This window comes from Balaenoptera borealis (assembly GCF_965194805.1).
Source record: "Balaenoptera borealis genome assembly, chromosome: 3".
Classification (NCBI taxonomy): domain Eukaryota; kingdom Metazoa; phylum Chordata; class Mammalia; order Artiodactyla; family Balaenopteridae; genus Balaenoptera; species Balaenoptera borealis.
The window spans coordinates 127375137-127390555 of NC_138866.1; positions in this window are offsets into that span (position 1 = coordinate 127375137).

Sequence of the window (15419 nt, forward strand, 5' to 3'; positions counted from 1 at the left end):
CGGGGAACAGACGCCCTCAGGCGACCTACATGCAGAGGCGGGTCCAAATCCAAAGCTGAACCCCGGGAGCTGTGTGAACAAAGAAGAGAAAGGGAAATCTCTCCCAGCAGCCTCAGAAGCAGCGGATTAAAACTCCACAAACAACTTGATGTGCCTGCATCTGTTGAATACCTGAATAGACAACGAAATATCCCAAATTCAGGAGGTGGACTTTGGGAGCAGGATATATTAATTTTTCCTCTTTTCCTTTTTTTGTGAGAAGTATATGTATATGCTTCTGGGTGAAATTTTGTCTGTATAGATTTGCTTTATAATAGCTTTATTTTACTTCAGTATATTATATCCTCTTTCTTTCATTCTTTCTATTTTTTCTCACTTTTACTCTGAGCCGTGTGGATGAAAGGCTCTTGGTGCTCCAGCCAGGCATCAGGGCCGTGTCTCTGAGGTGGGAGAGCCAACTTCAGGACACTGGTCCACAAGAGACCTCCCAGCTCCATGTAATACCAAACGGCAAAAATCTCTCAGAGATGTCCATCTCAACATCAAGACCCAGCTTCACTCAACGACCAGCAAGCTACAGTGCTGGACACCCTAAGCCAAACTAGCAAGACAGGAACACAGCCCCATCCATTAGCAGAGAGGCTGCCTAAAATCATAATAAGGCTGCAGACACCCCAAAACACACCACCAGATGTGGACGTGCCCACCAGAAAGACAAGATCCAGCCTCATCCACCAGAACTCAGTCACTAGTTCCCTCCACCAGGAAGCCTACACAACCCACTGAACCAACCTTAGCCACTGGGGACAGATACCAAAAACAACGGGAACTACGAACCTGCAGCCTCTGAAAAGGAGACCCCAAACACAGTCAGATAAGCAAAATGAGAAGACAGAAAAACACACTGCAGATGAAGGAACATGGTAAAAACACACCAGACCTAACAAATGAAGAGGAAATAGGTAGTCTACCTGAAAAAGAATTCAGAATAATGATAGTAAGGATGATCCAAAATCTTGGAAATAGAAGAGACAACATGCAAGAAAGAATTAACAAGGACATAGAAGAACTAAAGAGGAGCCAAGCAATGATGAAAAACACAATAAATGAAATTAAAAATACTCTAGATGGGATCAATAGCAGAAAAACTGAGGCAGAAGAACGGATAAGTGACCTGGAAGATAAAATGGTGGAAATAACTACTGCAGAGCAGGATAAAGAAAAAAGAATGAAAAGAACTGAGGACAGTCTCAGAGACCTCTGGGACAACATTAAATGCACCAACATTCGAATTATAGGGGTCCCAGAAGAAGAAGAGAAAAAGAAAGGGACTGAGAAAATATTTGAAGAGATTATAGTTGAAAACTTCCCTAATATGGGAAAGGAAATAGTTAATCAAGTCCTGGAAGCACAGAGAGTCCCATACAGGATAAATCCAAGGAGAAACACGACAAGACACATATTAATCAAACTATCAAAAATTAAATATAAAGAAAACATATTAAAAGCAACAAGGAAAAAACAACAAATAACACACAAGGGAATCCCCATAAGGTTAACATCTGATCTTTCAGCAGAAACTCTGCAAGCCAGAAGGGAGTGGCAGGATATACTTAAAGTGATGAAGGAGAAAAACCTACAGCCAAGATAACTCTACCCAGCAAGGATCTCATTCAGATGTGATGGAGAAATTAAAACCTTTACAGACAAGCAAAAGCTGAGAGAGTTCAGCACCACCAAACCAGCTTTACAACAAATGCTAAAGGAACTTCTATAGGCAAGAAACACAAGAGAAGGAAAACACCTACAATAACAAACCCAAAACATTTAAGAAAATGGGAATAGGAACATACATATCGATAATTACCTTGAATGGAAATGGATTAAATGCTCCCACCAAAAGACACAGACTGGCTGAATGGATACAAAAACAAGACCCATATATATGCTGTCTACAAGAGACCCACTTCAGACCTAGAGACACATACAGACTGAATGTGAGGGGATGGAAAAAGATATTCCATGCAAATGGAAATCAAAAGAAAGCTGGAGTAGCAATTCTCATATCAGACAAAATCGACTTTAAAATAAAGACTATTATAAGGGACAAAGAAGGACACTATATAATGATCAAGGGATCGATCCAAGAGCAAGGTATAACAGTTGTAAATATTTATGCACCCAACATAGGAGCACCTCAATACATAAGGCAAATACTAACAGCCATAAAAGGGGAAATCGACAGCAAAACAATCATAGTAGGGGACTTTAACACCCCACTTTCACCAATGGACAGATCATCCAAAATGAAAATAAATAAGGAAACACAAGCCTTAAATGATACATTAAACAAGATGGACTTAATTGATATTTATAGGACATTCCACCCAAAAACAACAGAATACACATTTTTCTCAAGTGCTCATGGAACATTTTCCAGGATAGATCATATCTTGGGTCACAAATCAAGCCTTGGTAAATTTAAGAAATTTGAAATAGTATCAAGTATCTTTTCCGACCACAACGCTATGAGACTAGATATCAATTACAGGAAAAGATCTGTAAAAAATACAAACACATGGAGGCTACACAATACACTACTTAATAACGATGTGATCACTGAAGAAATGAAAGGGGAAATCAAAAAATACCTAGAAACAAATGAAATGGAGACACGATGACCCAAAACCTATGGGACGCAGCAAAAGCAGTGCTAAGAGGGAAGTTTATAGCAATACAAGCCTACCTCAAGAAACAGGAAACATCCCGAATAAACAACCTAACTTTGCACCTAAAGCAATTAGAAAAAGAAGAACAAAAAAACCCCAAAGCCAGCAGAAGGAAAGCAATCATAAAGATCAGGTCAGAAATAAATGGAAAAGAAATGAAGGAAACAATAGCAAAAATCAATGAAACTAACAGCTGGTTCTTTGAGAAGATAAACAAAATTGATAAATCATTAGCTAGACTCATCAAGAGAAAAAGGGAGAAGACTCAAATCAATAGAATTACAAATGACAAAGGAGAAGTAACCACTGACACTGCAGAAATACAAAAGATCATGAGAGATTACTACAAGCAACTCTATGCCAATAAAATGGACAACCTGGAAGAAATGGACAGATTCTTAGAAATGAACAACCTGCTGAGACTGAATCAGGAAGAAATAGAAAATATAAACAGACCAATCACAAGCACTGAAATTGAAACTGTGAGTAAAAACCTTCCAACAAACAAAAGCCCAGGACCAGATGGCTTCACAGGTGAATTCTATCAAACATTTAGAGAAGAGCTAACACCTATCCTTCTCAAACTCTTCCAAAATATTGCAGAGGGAGGAACACTCCCAAACTCATTCTACGAGGCCACCATCACCCTGATACCAAAACCAGACAAAGATGTCACAAAGAAAGAAAACTACAGGCCAATATCACTGATGAACATAGATGCAAAAATCCTCAACAAAATACTAGTAAACAGAATCCAACAGCACATTAAAAGGATCATACACCATGATCAAGTGGGGTTTATCCCAGGAATGCAAGGATTCTTCAATATACGCAAATCAAGCAATGTGATACACCATATTAACAAATTGAAGGAGAAAAACCATATGATCATCTCAATAGATGCAGAGAAAGCTTTCAACAAAATTCAACACCCATTTATGATAAAAGCCCTGCAGAAAGTAGGCACAGAGGGAACTTTCCTCAACATAATAAAGGCCATATATGACAAACCCACAGCCAACATTGTCCTCAATGGTGAAAAACTGAAACCATTTCCACTAAGATCACGAATAAGACAAGGTTGCCCACTCTCACCACTATTATTGAACATAGTTTTGGAAGTGTTAGTCACAGCAATCAGAGAAGAAAAAGAAATAAAAGGAATCCAAATCGGAAAAGAAGAAATAAAGCTGTCACTGTTTGCAGATGACATGATACTATATATAGAGAATCCTAAAGATGCTACCAGAAAACTCCTAGAGCTAATCAATGAATTTGGTAAAGTAGCAGGATACAAAATTAATGCACAGAAATCTCTTGCATTTCTATACACTAATGACGAAAAATCTGAAAGTGAAATTAAGAAAACACTCCCGTTTACCATTGCAACAAAAAGAATAAAATATCTAGGAATAAACCTACCTAAGGAGACAAAAGACCTGTATGCAGAGAATTAAAAGACACTGATGAAAGAAATTAAAGATGATACAAATAGATGGAGAGATATACCATGTTCTTGGATTGGAAGAATCAACATTGTGAAAATGACTCTACTACCCAAAGCAATCTACAGATTCAATGCAATCCCTATCAAACTACCACTGGCATTTTTCACAGAACTAGAACAAAAAATTTCACAATTTGTATGGAAACACAAAAGACCCAGAATAGCCAAAGCAATATTGAGAACGAAAAATGGAGCTGGGTAATCAGTCTCCCTGACTTCAGACTATATTACAAAGCTACAGTAATCAAGACAGTTTGGTACTGGCACAAAAACAGAAATATAGATCAATGGAACAGGAGAGAAAGCCCAGAGGTAAACCCACGCACATATGCTCACCTTATCTTTGATAAAGGAGGCAAGCATATACAGTGGAGAAAAGACAGCCTCTTCAATAAGTGGTGCTGGGAAAATTGGACACATACATGTAAACGTATGAAATTAGAACACTCCCTAACACCATACACAAAAATAAACTCAAAATGGATTAAAGACCTTAATGTAAGGCCAGACACTCTCAAACTCTTAGAGGAAAACATAGGCAGGACACTCTATGACAGCAATCACAGCAAGATTCTTTTTCACCCAGCTCCTAGAGAAATGGAAATAAGAACACAAATAAACAAATGGGACCTAATGAAACTTAAAAGCTTTTGCACAGCAAAGGAAACCATAAACAAGACCAAAAGACAACCATCAGAATGGGAGAAAATATTTGCAAATGAAGCAACTGACAAAGGATTAATTTCCAAGATTTACAAGCAGCTCATGCAGCTCAATAACAAAAAAACGAACAACCCAATCCAAAAATGGGCAGAAGACCTAAATAGACATTTCTCCAAATAAGATATACGGATTGCCAACAGACACATGAAAGAATGCTCAACATCATTAATCATTAGAGAAATGCAAATCAAAACTACAATGAGATATCATCTCACACCAGTCAGAATGGCCATCATCAAAAAATCTAGAAACAATAAATGCTGGAGAGGGTGTGGGGAAAAGGGAACACTCTTGCACTGTTGGTGGGAATGTAAATTGATACAGCCACTATGGAGAACTGTATGGAGGTTCCTTAAAAAACTACAAATAGAACTACCATACGACCCAGCAATCCCACTACTGGGCATATACCCTGAGAAAACCATAGGTCAAAAAGAGTCATGTACCAAAATGTTCATTGCAGCTCTATTTACAATAGCCAGGACATGGAAGCAACCTAAATGTCCATCGACAGATGAATGGATAAAGAAGATGTGGCACATATATACAATGGAATATTACTCAGCCATAAAAAGAAATGAAATGGAGGTATTTGTAATGAGGTGGATGGAGTTAGCGTCTGTCATACAGAGTGAAGTAAGTCAGAAAGAGAAAAACATATACACTATGCTAACACATATATATGGAATCTAAGGGGGAAAAAAAAAAAAGGCCATGAAGAACCTAGTGGCAAGACCGGAATAAAGACACAGACCTACTAGAGAATGGACTTGAGGATATGGGGATGGGGAGGGGTGAGAAGTGACAAGTTGAGAGAGTGTCATGGACATATATACACTACCAAATGTAAAATAGATAGCTAGTGGGAAGCAGCCGCATAGCACAGGGAGATCAGCTGGGTGCTTTGTGACCACCTAGAGTGGTTGGATGGGGAGGGTGGGAGGGAGGGAGATGCAAGAGGGAAGGGATATGGGAACATATGTATGTCTATAACTGATTCACTTTGTTTTAAAGCAGAAACTAACACACCATTGTAAAGCAATTATACTTCAGTAAAGATGTTTAAAAAATTTTTTTTAATTAAAAAAATAAAAATTCTCTAGAAGGAATCAATAGCAGAATAACTGAGGCAGAAGAACGCATGAGTGACTTGGAAGATAAAAGAGTGGAAATAACTACTGCAGATCATAATAAAGAAAAAAGAATGAAACGAATTTAGAACAGTCTCAGAGACATCTGGGGCAACATTAAACACACCAACATTCGAATTATAGGGGTCCCAGAAAAAAGGAGAATAAAAAGTGTCTAAGAAAATATTTGAAGAGCTTATATTTGAAAACTTCCCTAACATGGGAAATGAAATAGTCAATCAAGTCCAGGAAGTACAGAGAGTCCCATACAGGATAAATCCAAGGAGAAACATGCCAAGTCACATATTAATCAAACTATCAAAAATTATATACAAAGAAAAAATATTAAAAGCAGCAAGGGAAAAGCAACAAATAAAATACAAGGGAAATCCCCATAAGGTTAACAGCTGATCTTTCAGCAGAAACTCTGCAAGCCAGAAGGGAGTGGCAAGACATATTTAAAGTGATGAAAGGGAAAAACCTACAACCAAGATTACTCTACACAACAAGGATCTCATTCAGATTTGATGGAGAAATTAAAATCTTTACAGACAAGCAGAAGATGAGAGAGTTCAGCACCACCAAACCAGCTTTAAAACAAGGAATTTCTCTAGGCAGGAAAAAAGCAGGAGGGAAAGACTTACAAAAACAATGCCCAAACAATTAAGAAAATGGTAATAGGAACATGCATATCAATAATTACCTTATTTTTAAGTCTTTTGTCATTTACAGACAGTTCTGGGTGTACTCTGATGCTTTTGCAAATATGTTCCTATAAAAGGGTTTCATCTTCAAGAAATTCATGGAAAAGACTCTGACAAGTACAGGTTTCTGGTAACTGACTGTACTGCTGAACTGAATGAATTAGCATTTTCAGAACTCTAATGAAAAACTGATGAACTCATAAAAGTGCTAACAAAAGATCAAGATAAAAAAAAATAATTACATGGGACTGAGTGAACTGATGAGGATGAGTATAATTTTTGTGACTTTCTGTTTGAATTAAAAAAAAAAAACCCACAAGGACTCAGAGGCAAAGAATATATAAATCAATTTTCATTGTAAAGTAAAGGAGCTGTTACAGTGCAGGATTACAGGACTGAATGTCAATATTATGACATAGTATGAGTGTGTTTCATGTTTGGTAATTGCAATCATTGTTGCTTTTGTTGTGGTCATCCATTTACAATGCTTGGTGTCAGTCTATTTATCTCTTGTAAAAATAAAATACAGTGTGTGTGTAAAAAATAATAATAAATAATTACCTTAAACGTAAATGGATTAAATGCTCCAACCAAAAGACGTTGACTGGCTGAATGGACACAAAAACAAGAACTGTATATATACTGTCTACAAGAGACCCATTTCAGACCTGGGGACACATACAGACTGAAAGAGAGAGGATGGAAAAAGTATTTCATGCAAATGGAAGTCAAAAGAAAGCTGGAGTAGCAATTCTCATATCAGACAAAATAGACTTTAAAATAAAGACTATTACAAGAGACAAACATGGACACTACATAATGATCAAGGGATGAATCCAAGAAGAAGATATAACAATTGTAAATATGTATGCAACCAACATAGAAGCACCCCAATACATAGGGCAAACAGTAACAGCCATAACAGGGGAAATCGACAGTAACATAATAATAGTAAGGGACTTTAACACCTCACTTTCACCAATGGACAGATCAACCAAAATGAAAATAAATTAAAAAAAATAAGGAATAATAAATAAAATAAAATAAATAAGGAAACACTAGCTTTAAATGACACATTAAACAAGATGGATTCAATTGATATTTAAAGGACATTCCAACTAAAAACAACAGAATACACTTTCTTCTCAACTGCTCATGGAACATTCTCCAGGACAGATCATATCTTGGGTCACATATCAAGCCTTGGTAAATTTAAGAAACTTGAAATTGTATCAAGTATCTTTTCCAATCACAATGCTATGAGACTAGATATCAATTACATGAAAAAAAACTAAAAAATACAAACACATGGAGGCTAAACAATACGCTGCTAAATAACCAAGAGATCACGGAAGAAGTCAAAGAGGAAATCAAAAAATACCTAGAAACAAATGACAATGAAAACATGGTAACCCAAACCTATGGGATACAATAAAAGCAGTTCTAAGATGGAAGTTTATAGCTATACAATCCTACCTCAAGAAACAAGAAAAATCTCAAATAAACAACCTAACCTTACACCTAAAGCAATTAGAGAAAAAAGAAGAAAGAAACACCAAATTTAGCAGAGCACCTATCCTCAAACTCTTCCAAAATATAGAAGAGGGAGGAATTCTCCCAAACTCATTCTACAAGACCATCATCATGCTGATACCAAAACCAGACAAAGATGTCACAAAGAAAGAAAACAATAAGCCAATATCACTGATGAACATAGATGTAAAAATTCTCAACAAAATACCATCAAACAGAATCCAACAGTACACTAAAAGGATCATACAACATGATCAAGTGGGGTTTATCCCAGGAATACAAGGATTCTTCAATATATGCAAATCAATCAACGTGATACACCATATTAACAAATTGAAGGAGAAAAACCATATGATCATCTCAATAGATGCAGAAAAAGCTGTCGACAAAATACAACACCGATTTATGATAAAATACTCCAGAAAGTAGGCATAGAGGGAACCTACCTCAACATAATAAAGGCTGTATATAACAAACCCACAGCCAACATCATTCTCAAGGGTGAAAAATTAAACCATTTCCTCTAAGATTCAGAACAAGACAAGGTTGCCCACTCTCACCGCTATTATTCAACATTGTTTTGGGAGTTTAGGCTGCAGCAATCAGAGAAGAAAAAGAAATAAATGGAATCCAAATTGGAAAGAGAAGTAAAAGTGTCACTGTTTGCAGATGACATGATACTATACATAGAGAATCCTAAAGATGCTACCAGAAAACTACTAGAGCTAATCAATGAATCTGGTAAAGTAGCAGGATACAAAATTAATGCACAGAAATCTCTTGCATTCCTATACACTAATGATGAAAAATCTGAAAGTGAAATTAAGAAAACACTCCCATTTATCACTGCAACAAAAAGAATAAAATATCTAGGAATAAGCCTACCTAAGGAGACAAAAGACCTGTATGCAGAAAACTATAAGACACTGATGAAAGAAATTAAAGATGATACAAATAGATGGAGAGATATACCATATTCTTGGATTGGAAGAATCAACATTGTGAAAATGACTATACTACCCAAAGCACTACCAATGGCATTTGTCATAGACCTAGAACAAAAAATTCAGTTTTTATGGAAAACTCAAAAGACCCTGAATAGCCAAAGCAATCTTGAGAAAGTAAAATGGAGCTGGAGGAATCAGGCTCCCAGTCTTCAGACTATACTACAAGGCTACAGTAATCAAGACAGTATGGTACTGGCACAAAAACAGAAATATACATCAATGGAACAGGATAGAAAGCCCAGAGATAAACCAATGCACATATGGTCACCTTACCTTTGATAAAGGAGGCAAGAATATACAATGGTGAAAAGACAACCTCCTTAATAAATTGTGCTGGGAAAACTGGACAGCTACATGAAAAGAATGAAATTAGAACACTTCTTAACACCATACACACAAAAATAAACTCAAAATGGATTAAAGACCTAAATGTAAGGCCAGACACTGTAAAACTCTTAGAGGAAAACATAGGCAGAACACTCTATGACATCCCTCACAGCAAGATCCTTTTTGACCTACCTCCTAGAGAAATGGAAATAAAAACAAAAATAAACAAATGGGACCTAATGAAATTTAAAAGGTTTTGCACAGCAAAGGAAACCATAAACAAGTCGAAAAGACAACCCTCAGAATGGGAGAAAATATTTGCAAACAAAGCAACTGACAAAGGATTAATCACCAAAATATACAAGCAGCTCATTCAGCTCAATATCTAAAAACCAAAAAACCCAATTCAAAAATGGGCAGAATACCTAAATAGACATTTCTCCAAAGAAGATATACAGATTGCCAACAAACCCATGAAAGGATGCTCAACATCACTAATCGTTAGAGAAATGCAAATCAAAACTACAATGAGATATCATCTCACACCTGTCAGAATGGCCATCATCAAAAATCTACAAACAATAATTTCTGGAGAGGGTGTGGAGAAAAGGGGACCCTCTTGCACTGTTGGTGGGAATGTAAATTGATACAGCCATTATGGAGAACTCTATGGTGGTTCATTAGAAAACTAAAAATAGAACTACCATATGACCCAGCAATCCCACTACTGGACATACACCCTGAGAAAACCATAATTCAAAAGAATCATGTACCACAATGTTCATTGCAGCACTATTTACAATAGCCAGGACGTGGAAGCAACCTAAGTGTCCATTGACAGATGAATGGATAAAGAAGATGTGGCACATATATACAATGGAATTTTACTCAGCCATAAAAAGAAACGAAATTGAGCTATTTGTAGTGAGGGAGATGGACCTAGAGTCTGTCATACTGAGTGAAGTAAGTCAGAAAGAGAAAAACAAACACTATATGCTAACACATATATATGTAATCTAAAAAAAAAATGTTCTGATGAACCTAGGGACAAGACAGGAATAAAGACATAAAGACACAGACATTGAGAATGGACTTGAGGACACAGGGAAGGGGAAGGGTAAGCTGGGACAAACTGAGAGAGTAGCATCGACATATACACACTACCAAATGTAAAATAGATAGCTAGTGGGAAGCAGCTGCATAGCACAGGGAGTTCAGCTCGGTGCTTTGTGACCACCCAGAGGGGTAGGATAAGGAGGGTGGGAGGGAGATGCAAGAGGGAGGGTATATGGGTATATATGTATACATATAGCTGATTCACTTTGTTATACATCAGAAACTAATACAACATTGTAAAGCAATTTTTCTCCAATAAAGGTGTTTAAAATAATGAATGAAATTCTGCCATTTGCAATAACATGGATGGATCTAGTGTTTACTACGCTAAGTGATGTAAATCAGAGAAAGACAAGTACTCTATGCTATCACATATAGGCGAGTCTAAAAAATAAATGAATGAATATAACAAAACATGAACAGACTCAGAGATATAGAGAACAATCTAGTGGTTACCAGTGGAGAGAGGGAAGATGTTAGTGGCAAGATATTTGTATGGGATTAAGAGATAAAAACTACTATGTTTAAAATAAATAAGCAACAAGGATATATCGTGAATCAGAGGGAAACATCTGAATCATGGAGTCCTAAAACTGCTTTTTCCTGAATTCCACAACACTGAAGCTGGATGAATTGATATAAACACCAGGGAAGACACCACAACAGATCATGCATGTGCAACCTTCATGCTCGCTGCTGTGTGGGTCACTCAGAAAGTTCACTGGAACACCTGATGCCATCACCACAGACATTCAAATTACAAAATAGAATATCAATTGAATTCCTTGACTCCATCATCTAAAGATGCTTTGAGCCCAACATCTAGAAATCTGAAATGATTGCCCTCTGGAATCAGAAACTGAGTTAACTATAAATCTTTATTTTTGTTTTATTTCATAGTATCTCCACATCATTAAATACCTGACTGATAACATCATTCAGAAAATACCCACTACAGCCAAATCTCAACAGACGATTAACCAGATCCTTAATGAACAAAGGGCAACCCAAAAAGAGTTTAACTTAAAATGTTCAAAGGAAAGAAAGAAAAAAATCTGTTGTTTTTTCTTGAACTTGAGGTGGGAAAATGACAAAGATTCTTTGATTGGTCTAACTTTAGTCAGGCTCCTGAACCTACTCCGAGGCACATGTGTGTACTTCCTAGTAATATCTTCAGCAAGAAAGCTGCTAAGTGAGCTCAGCAATAGTTCCTCATCCTCCATATCTGATTGCCCTAAATATCTAATCAGAATTCTTATCTTCCTCCTTCCACCAGGTGATGAATGATCTGCCTGGCCTCTCTTCGCAACAATCCAGTTAGATTGGTTTAGCCAGAATGCTCTTTACCCTTACTGTTTCCTATTAGCAATTTTCTAAAAAGTAGCCTCTACCAGGCTCCTTGTCTATATATTCACACTTGCAAATTGTTCATTCATATTTGAACCTGGTTCTATACTGAAGTCTCCTTCTGCCATTACAATAGTTTTTAATAAACCTACATTTTCTGCTTTAATGACTGTTGAGCTACATTTTTTCTCTAACAGTAGTAGAGTGAATCACTCCAGATAGCACAGTAAATCTCCTCCTTACCAGTTGATTCAGAGACATGAGGAGGAGAAATTGGCCATTTGGCAGTCTTAACTTCCATTTCAGGGAAATCATTGTTTTGTCTACTGGTGGAAGCATTTGTTCCTGTGGAACTAAGACTTGTAGATCAACAGAGCATGAAATTAGAGGAACGGGAAGGAAAAAGTTGCTAGTGGTTAGTAGAGGTAGGAGGTAATGGTGTAATTCCCATTGCCAACCTTCATTTCTGGACCCATGAATCCAGAGTACCAGAGTAACACCACCATATGTTGAATGTAATTCAGAGCATACACAACCTCTTGGAGAGCCCTGCTACAGCATTCCAACACATTGTCACCCAGTTGGCACTGAAACTGAGTCTTCAAAAGGCCCTGTCTCTGTTCTGTCAAGTCAGCTGCTTTAGATGGTGGGGATCATGGTAGGATACTGAATTTAATGAACATGGGCCCATTGCCACACTCCCTTTGCTGTGAAGTGAGTCTTTTAATCTAAAGTAATGCTTTGTGGAATACTATAGTAGTGAATAAGACATTCTTTAATCTACAAAATGTAGTTTTGGCAGTAATGTTGCATGCAGGGAAAGCAATTTCATACCAAGTATAAGAGTCAGTTCCAGTAAGGACAAAACAACCACCTTCCTATATGGAAGCAGCCCAATGTAATCAATCTACCCCCAGGTAGCTGGTTAAACACCCCAGGGAATAGTGCCATATCAGGGACATAATGTTGATGTCCCCTACTGGCAGACTGGACACTTGGCCTTGGTAAATGGAAGTCCAAGTGGCTGAGCCTATGCACGACTTCCATCACTGCCACTACGGCCTCTTTCTTTATTAACCTGCTGGGAAGTAACAGGGTGGTGAGGGAAAGAGGTTACTGGTATCCACTGTTGTGTCATCCTATCCACTTGATTATTAAAATCTTCCTCTGATGATGTCACACTTTAGTGAGCATTCACATAGGAAACAAAATCTTCATGTTCTTTCCCCATTGAGAGAGAACTATCCATATACAACTTCACCAAATTTCATTGTCACCAATTTTCCAATTAATTTCCTCTTAAGTCCTTGGCAATAGCACCAAAGCATTGGCCATAACCCATGTAGTGGTACATAATTATACATTACTAATTTCTCCCTTTTAGTAAAGTGAACATCCAGGTGCACTGTCCAAAGTTCTTCTCACTGGGAGGATTTCCCTCTACCGCTATCCTTCAGGGATATCTCAAGAAGGGCTGTAGTCCTGCAAACTGTTTACTTTCAGGTGGTGTTTGCAATGGAAGAGAATAATCTGTTATCTAAGCTCACCTCATTTCTTCTTCTGTCAACTGAATTCAGGGAGCTGCTAGTGTAGGCTAGCTTTTTTTTAGGACTTAGTAGGTCTGATAACACCCAATACATGATAAACAGTCCAGTCCCATGGAAACTTGATGGCCCATGGTCAAGCATTCACTCCCTGGTAAGAATCAGTAGCAAGCCAAGAGCTGTTCTCTAAAGGAGAGTAGGTATCTGAGGATGACAGCAGTCCCTTGCACCAAAATCCTAAACACCTATGCTGCTATTCACCTAAAGGCATTGCCAAAGTCTCCATATAGCATCCCTATCTGCCAGTGAAGCTTCAGGAACCATTGGGACTGCTGGAATATATGGCCAAAAGTTGTAGAGGAGTTTTCACAGCTGCCTATACCTTTTGAAGAGTCTTCTCTTCCTCCAGGTCACACTCAAACTAGCAGCTTTTTGGGTCACTCAAAAACTGGGCCAGTGTAACACTCCCAAATGAGAAATATATTACCTCTAAAATCGAAAGAGGACCACCAGGCAATGTTCCACTTTCTTGGTTGTAAAAGAGACCAGATGCAACAACTTATTCTTCACCTTGAATTAGATATTTGGGCATGTCCTACTCACTGGACCCCTGGATATTTCACTGAGGTAGAATACCCCTGAATTGTCTCATATTTATTACCCACCATCTGCCATATGAGCCCATCTCACAGTACATAATACCTTTCTTTCTCAATCAATGCCCCACCTCAACAGTAAACACCCTAATAGAATTAGAATTCAACTTGCATTAAATTTTGGCAGTTCCAGTTTTATTTTCAGCAATTTCAGCCCTAAAGGTGGTAAGTCTGTCTCTTAGGGCACACCTCAAAGCTCTGAGGTCATTTATACAACCCTGGAGCTGAGAATTTTAATCCCTAATCTCATTCTTTTCTTCTACTACTTTGTCCAGCAACATAAGGAGAAAACAACCAACATCATTATATTCCATAGTATTTCAAAAAAATGTTTGAGAGTATTATATATAGAGTTACTTAACTCCATCCTTCTTATAAGTGGCTGATTAAGAATATCCAATGTAGCCATTTTGTGTATCTCTAAAAATGTTTCTCAACAATGAACCATCAATGCTCTATTTACTGTTAGAAATAGAATCATCAGAGTCCTTTAATCTAGTGAGATTACAGAGTCAATTCCAACATCCTTAAATTTCTTTTCAACTAGAACCACTTTTGGTACCAAAAATTATATAAGTCAAGGTACACCAGAAAAACAAAACAGACAGGATAGGTAGGTAGGTAGACAAAAGGACATTTATTATTTGTAAATGTTCAGGCATTATGGAGACTGAGAAGCTCCACAAACTGTCACCTGCAACCTGGAGAACCAGGAAAACCAGTAAAGTAAGTCAGTTGAAGCCCAAAATCTGATAACCAGGTAGCCCATGGAATAACTGCTAGTCCCAATCAAAGGCCTGAGAACCAGGGACCCATGGTGTAAGTCCCAGAAACAAAAGACCCAAGAGCGAGGAAAAGATGAACTTCCTAGCTCAAGAAGAAGTGAGGGATATGACCTTTCGTCTCCTTTTTGTCCTATTGTGGCCTTCAACAGATTGGATAATGTCTGACACATTAGTAAGGGCAGATCTCTACTCCACTGAAACAAATATCAATCCCTTCCAGAAACGTCATCACATACACACCCAGAAATAATGTTTTAACACCTGTTTGAGCTTTTTATTAGCCAGGACAAGTTGACACAGAAAATTAACTA